Source organism: Nomascus leucogenys, chromosome 5 (genome assembly GCF_006542625.1).
Source record: "Nomascus leucogenys isolate Asia chromosome 5, Asia_NLE_v1, whole genome shotgun sequence".
NCBI lineage: Eukaryota > Metazoa > Chordata > Mammalia > Primates > Hylobatidae > Nomascus > Nomascus leucogenys.
Window position 1 is genome coordinate 92,990,980 of NC_044385.1, and position 7,909 is coordinate 92,998,888.

Here is a 7,909-nt window from a genome sequence, read left to right on the forward strand (position 1 = left end):
ATTTTTCTAACACTGAGAAATAAATTTCGCATAAAGTTTCAAAATGTGTTTGTTAAAAGTTACTTAAAAATTGAGTAAACTCTATGGTAAAAGGATTATTTCTATACCAGATAAGGAGAATGGCTATCTCAAAAACATGACCAGAAGTATAAAGTGAGTAATACCATTCGATTTGCAATAGCAAAGGAGAGCCTATGAAAGACCATCCTATAAGAATTAAACTTTTGCCACATATCATTAGAATGATATAATAACAATGGGAATTACATATTTTCCTATACTTATCAGAAGTAAGAAGTGAGAACTGGCCAGGCACGGTAGCTCAGGCCTGTAATCCCAGAACGTTGGGAGGTCCAGGCCGGCGGAATGCTTGAGGCCAAGACTTCAAGACCAGCCTGGGCAACATGGTGAAACCCTGTCTCTACTAAAAATACAAAAATTAGCCAGGCATGGTGGTGCACTCCTGTAATCCCATCTATTCGGGAGGCTGAGGCACAAGAATCACTTGAACCCAGGAGGTGGAGGTTGCCTTGAGCCAAGATTGCGCCACTGCACTCCAGCCTCGGTGACAGAGAAAGACTCTGTCTCCAAAACAAAAACAAACAAAAAAGTGAGAACCATGCAGAGAATTAAAAAGTTGCACGAAATCATAACTCAGAGAAAAATATGGTCATCCTATCCCTGGAGCTGTCAAAGAGTGATGTCATAAAGTTTGGCAACTCCTGGCCGAAATGACTTCTATCTCCTAGATGAAACATAGCATACCAAAACCCATTTACCATGAACTGGTGCCACATTCTCATTGAGAGATTTCTTTCATTTTAATTTTGTTTTTCCAAGTAAATTTTCCCACAAGGAATAATTTTTCTTATTAATTATATGTACTGTAACCCAAACAATATTTAAAAGAGAAAATTGAAAATAGGGTATCTACAGTAAGTAAAAGCAATCATAAATATATATGAGTTGGGGTAGAATTTAAAAATCAGGGTAACAGTTGACTTTTCCAGTTAAGGGTGGCATTGGAGGTCTAACCTCATTAACAGCAGATGCTTTTGGAGGACTAGATTGTCACCAATCATTAACCCTCACTCTCTGGGAAGATCACATTCTGTCAATACTGCTGCCAGTTGGTATACTTCTTCCAATATGTGTCAGAATTAAAATTGGAAGCCTTGAACCAAACCATTGAGCTATCTATGATTTCATTAAAACTCTTGAGAACTAGACTCAGGCAAAATTGTGACTGTAGTTATTTATCTCTGGTTATGTTATACCTTTATTTTTATTATGCATTTCTATCAACACCTTTAATGGTGCAGTGCGTATAAACTACAAATTTAAGAAATTATCCCCCAGGATTTGAATTCTGCCTCAGTGACTTCATTGGTTCTGTGACCTTGGAGACCTGTTTGAGGCTATTGAACCTGAGTTTCCTCTCCTATAAAGTAGTGATTATAAGACTTTCCTACAAAGTGGGAAAATGTAGCAGTAAATGAAATGACCTATGCAAAGTTCCTAACAGCAGAGCACACTGTAAGCCCTCAAAATGAGAGCAGTGTCATTTATTTCCGTAAAGGGCCTTACTGCTAGAGGTATCTGCCTTACATTGCCTGCTCTCAAAGATGTGAAAGTACTAAAAACAGTAAGAGAGCACAATATAATAGAGCTGTACAGTCACAATTTAAGACCACCACTTACCAGTTTTATCACATTGGATGAAACTTTTGAACCTTATGCAGCCTAAATCCATGAATGTATGTTAATCTCTGACCAAAAGAGATATGCTCAGTATACATCAGCTTCTCTTCCAATTGTTGTCATGGTACTATTTCAGGCACCATTACCGTCCTTCAAATCTCAAGTAAATGTTAACTATATCTAGCATGATTGTTCTCACGGCATCCCCTGGGAGACAGCAGAACGTTGGAAGTCACACTTTTCTGCTGAGCCAAGGCAGAGCTCCAGCATCATTCTAAACACACCTCTCCAGGTAGCACATACTAATAAGAGTTTCAGAAAACTTGTAATGTCTATGCCCTTCCCATAGAAAGATAAGCAAACTTAAATGACTTCAGTGTACAGGCAGTTAAAGTATATAATTATAACTAAATGGGGAGTAAGATGAAGAATGGTAACAGAGAGTTGGCTTCAAATAATGAGATGACAGCTGCTGTTGGGACTATTCAAATTTGAGGGAACCTGAGAATTAAAGTGATAACAGGGGTTCAACTTCAAAGGGCTTTTGTGGCCATTCAAGAATGGATGGTGTTGGCCGGGTGAGGTGGCTCATGCCTGTAATCCTAGCACTATGGGAGACCGAGGTGGGAGGATCACCTGAGGTCTGGAGTTCGACACCAGCCTGGCCAAAAAGGGGAAACCCCCTCTCTACTAAAAATACAAAAATTAGCTGGGTGTGGTGGCACATGCCTATAATCCCAGCTACTCGAGAGGCTGAGGCAAGAGAATTGCTTGAGCCCGGGAGGTGTAGGGTTCGGTGAGGCGAGATCATGCCACTGCAGTCCAGCCTGGGAGACAGAGCGAGACTCCATCTCAAAAAAAAAAAAAAAAAAAAGAGGATGGCAGTTTATCCAAACATTCAAGAGAAGTTAACATTTATTAAAGTCTTAAATATTGCAGGACTAATTAAAATAACGCAGAAACATAACTTTGCAACCCCAAACAGCTAAAGTCTAAAAGCCAGGGAGTCACTCAACTCTCTGGAACTCTATTTCTTACAGCTCCAGAAACTCAAAATAATAATTAAAAAAAGTCTTTGTTTAAGCATAAATCAAAGGAAGGGAAATTTAGACAATCTTCGTTACCTTATAGAAATAAACAACAACAAAAATAAAGCAAGAGGAGGGAGGATTGAAGGTTATCCACATTAAGATAATTTTCCCTGTAGTAATCTTGAATAAATAGAATTTGACATTTGTTACATAAAATAACTGGAAGTCGGAGAAGAGAGTGGGGAACTCTACCGCCTGAGAGGTACAGGTATTGAATCCACCTTCCTGTGAGAAGTATTAAATCAGAAAATGTAGGGGTGAATAACTTAGTCCCTTGAAAGATATATCCTTTAAGATCAACAAATTATATATATTTTTTCCAATTACAACCCTGATTCACGATATAGAGACTTGTGGCTCATCTGTCAGTACTTAGCTCCATTTTCCCCTCTGTGGCCTCACTGCAGGAGTTTCACAAGATGGAAAATTCACTTAGGCTACCTGCTCTAGATAAAAGTCTGGAACGGTGAACTCAAATCCCAAGAGCCTCTGGTATACACTTCAGTTCCACAGAGAAAAATTTTAACTGCACTTGAAAGAAAATTACCCTGGAAAATAGGTTAGCAAGGCAGCAGGAAGTGTGTGCCTCGATATGTTTTGAATTTCGAATTCTAAGTATTCTTTACAGGCAGAAAATGCTGTTTTATGCCTCCAGCTAAAAGACAAAAATAAAACAGAATCCCACCACCCTCTTATCAAACCATAAACCTCCCTCAAGAGACTTGATCTATAGAGTTGCATGCACGAATTATTTGTGTTTTAAAAAGAGCATTTTGCACAAAATCAAAAGCTAACTCTTTTCAACAACTTAGGGACAGGTTTTGCTTCTCAAATGAAAGTATCCATGAAAAGGAGTCAAAAAACATACCAATCCATATGATATTAAAGTTTATAATTAATCTACTCATATTATTATTTTATTTTCTAGATGTAAGAAAAGTTTTAAAGCATCTTCATTTTTTCATAGACAGTATGGTTGGCATAAAACATTGATTGGATTAACAAGATTATTTGTGGGGAAATTAAAAATCCCTCTTAAGTACCCCTGCATTCCACATATACATAGGATGTGTCCTTAGTATTTCAGTTTAAAATATTAATTTTGAAATATATTACTTATAGCAGATAGGCAGATTATAGATAGATAATAGATAGATAGATAGATAGATAATAGATAGATAGATAGATAGATAGATAGATAGATAGAGACATATAGACGAAGAGAGGGAAGAAAAATTTATCGCTTATTAAAATGCTCCTGTTTACAGAAAGCTCAGTTAAGAAGTCTGTGCTGCTTTTATTATAGATTATAAACAGTGTTGATTATAAACACTGTTTATAGCAAATTTATCTGTTCATTGAACTGAGAGCTAAAGCTGCATTCGTCAGGTAAGCACAAGTGGAGTGAGATAAGATTACGTGTGGGAGCTCCCATAGCATTAATACAAGGCTGATGCCTCCATCCTGGTTTCTTACCTTCTTCTTAAACTAGCTTTCAATTTACTTATTTTGTTTTAATGTCAAATTGACGTTTAATGAGTCATTGTAAATTTATAAAGAACCAAAGCCTCTTTTGTGTCAGGAGGAAGACTTATTCACTGACTTTGAACTAAACAATGCTAAATGTTCTTTCATAAAGTGTTGTTTCTTTATCAAATTGAAAGGTTGCAGATAAATTTTGCATTATATATCTAGATATGGATAGAAGCAAACTTTCTTTGTTAAATTAAATTCAATATGTCTTTAAAACTCACCACTTTGGGAGGCTGAGGCTGGAGGATTGCTTGAGCCCAGAGTTTGAGATTGGGCCATATTGTGAGACCTCGTCTCTACCAAAAAAAAAATTAGCCCAGAGTGATGGTGCAAGCCTGTAGTCCCAGCTACTTGGGAGGCTGAGATGGGAGGATTGCTTGAGCCCGGAAGGTGGAGCATGCAGTGAATCCTAATCATGCCACCACACTCCAGCCTGGGTGACAGAGAGAGATCCTGTCTCTAAAAAATGAAATAAAAAATGTTTTTAAGGATCCTCTCCAAGCTCTGGACAATATGTGTTTATTCCTGAGAGACTTATGATATTCTTCAGAGAAAGTAGCTTTCTAGTGACTGTAATAGGAAAGTAATTTTTGTAATCCCAGAAATAAAGGAAACTTGGTTGGTTTCTACCCATCACAATCTAAAAATTATAACAAATAAAGCATCTTATGTGAAAGTAATTATAAACTTCTTCCTCAATCAATATTCTCACACATAAGCCACCTTAATTACCTACAGAAACACTATATGCAGGGCCTGGAACAAACAGGGGCTATACAATGGTAAAAAGTTCAAATAAATAGCAGGTCTATACCCATGTATACATATGGGGATGTTTGTGTTGGGTGAGATTTGGCTTCTTATTTCCTCACCTATTTCCACCTCACACTTGCTTACTGCACTACCCATACATTAGTCCTTCCCATTCAGGATTTGGGGAGCATCTTAGATGAATGAAAAAGCCTTCATAAATACATTTTCCCTTAGGATGAGAAAGAGAAATGAAAACTAAATCATTGTTCAAATTGGTTACAGATAGAATATAGTTATTTCTATAATTGTCTAAACTCACCTAAAACTCATACCTCCAATTCTGTCTCCCTTAACTAGTTCTAAAGAGAATTATGATCTACTTACCTCTACAAAATGCAGCACTCTTTAGATTTTACAGATGCACAAAAATTCAGACATAGAGAATGTGTCTAATATTCAAATAACAGATCCAGACTGTTCTAACAACACAATCCAAGTAAACCATTAAAAAAAAAAAAACTGGTCTGTTCATTCACAGCAAGAAGATGTTTCCAGCTGATGTGTTTGATTGAGCTAGCTGATAAGTTTTATTACTCTCATGTAGACAATGAAACAAATGCCTAATGGGGAAAATTGCATTGAGTCTAACTTAGAAGCAAAGTTGGCCTCTGGCTAGTGAATGTGTCCAACTGGGAAAACTAGTTTCAATCCTTTATAAGGCCTAAAATGTAAAGCAAGAAAGAAAGACAGAAGATGGATATTTCATTAAGATAGATGAACTCAAAAAGAGCGGTGATGCAGAGAAAGTTAATAAGGGAAGTAGAGAATAAGTGGTGTTGCAATTATTACCAGCATAAAGCAAATTGCTCAGGGTCCCATAAATCTTTTCAGGTTCAATCCCCCATGCTTAACCAGATGATCTGCCTCGGTCTGTGCACATGCATTTTACCCCACTCTCTTCACTTGTTTCCTCTTGAACTAAAAGATACTTCCCATTCAGTGTTAAGGTTTCTGGCTAAAATCATTCTACTATAAAAACACTTATTAAAGCACCCTTTGAATGGTTTTCAAAAATAAAAATAAACAAACAAAAAAAAAAACAAAGAGTCTCTATTAGGACAAAGAAACATATTTAGAAATGCTTCAACTAATGTCTCACATAGCTTCACTTTTCCTGTAGTACTAATATTTTTAGACAAAGTGAAAATGAATACATATTATCTATAATAGAACATCAAGTAAGAATACATTATTTCCCCCCCTTTATGTAATTGTTCCCATCCCAATACCCACCTGGCTCTTTTATGGGACATTTTTTGTCACAGACATAGGCATTCTCTTTTTTTAAGTCATGTGAGGATACTTTTATCAACCCTCCCTTTAAAAATCTATCCTACTTTCATTTATCTAATATAATAAAGGTAATATGCCTGTGATCTTATTACAAAGTAATTAAGAATATATGCTGTAGGGATTTGCTGTTGGGTAAGAAAGACAAGTACAACAGTTGAGTTGCCTTCGGTACTAAATGTGTGATCTCTCTTAGTCATAATTTCTTCTTTTCAGACAATGGAAGCAATAAGCGTTGCTACCTTGGCTGTTATGAAAATTAAAGTATCTATTGTGAATAAGGAACACTGGGTCCAGCCCATGGCAAGTATTCAATAAAGTACCTTAATTATTTCTATGACTACTTAGAAATAATACAAGATTTCTAATATTGATCTACCACTTTCAGGATTTGGATTCACTTTATTAAAAATTAAATTGAAAATACCTATCAGTTCTTGTTATTAAATAATCCACATTTTCTCTCTTTAAATGAAACCCCCCTGCCACCTGTCATTCCTCCAAGCTTCCATATCTTTTCCTCCCTTTCAGAATTGATTTTCTTGAAAAAACTCTTTGTTCCTTCTCCATTTCTTCCGCTCCAATTTTCTGTTCAATTGGCTGTATGCCAGCTGGATTTTGCCACTTTGTTGAAATTTATCTCCCAAGAGTCTCTCTACCAAATCGAGTTAATTTATCAGCCTTTACTTTACTTGTATCTTGACAGCTTTTGACACTCTGACCCTCTTTCCTTTGTTGATCTCTTTGATAACACTGTCTCTCCATTTCACTCCCCACCCCATTCTTCTGTCCATCTCTGAAGATACAACCTTACAATCTTACTTCTGTGCATAATGCTTGAATATTGGTGTTGCTTCCCCTATGTTGGTGTCTCTCTCTATTGTCTTCTCATAACATCTTGCAGGCAAGCATTCAAATACTATTTGTTACCAGTTACCACTGATGGTCCTGAAATCTCTGTTTTCAGACAGTAAAACATACTACTTTGCTAACACTGGACCTTTCAACTTCGATATATGCCAGTTGCTTCAATCTCAACATGTCCCAAATTGAGCCCATGACATATAGTAATTGCTCAATAAACATTTGAAGGCTGATGACTACACAATTTTTTTCAAGATGTCCAAAACTGAACCCATGATTTCTAACCTCCACTCCTAAAATCAATCTTCTGCGTATGTTGCCCTGCTCAATAAGGGAAAGAAATACCTGCCCAATTGCCCAAGCCCGGCATGGAAAACATCTTTGAAACATCCATCTCACTCTAACACACTATACAAACAGGTACTAAATGCTATTGACTTTAAGTATCTCTCAAGGTTGTCCTTTTTTTCTCTACCTCACTTACTGCAGATGATATTATGTCTTGAATTCTTACTGCTCCCATCTCCTACCTTACCTATCTGTATACCAAGAGACATCTTGCTAAGATCACTAAGATGGGGGAAAAGATACTATGAAAGTTAAAGGTCAAACCAAAA

The 7,909-nt window shown here is 36.6% G+C and overlaps 1 protein-coding gene across 5 annotated transcripts in view; it reads right to left on the bottom strand.

The window, feature by feature from the left end:
• Nucleotides 1–7,909, bottom strand: part of PCDH9 (protocadherin 9) — a 911,081-nt gene that overhangs the window by 848,091 nt on the left and 55,081 nt on the right. The window lies entirely within an intron of this gene.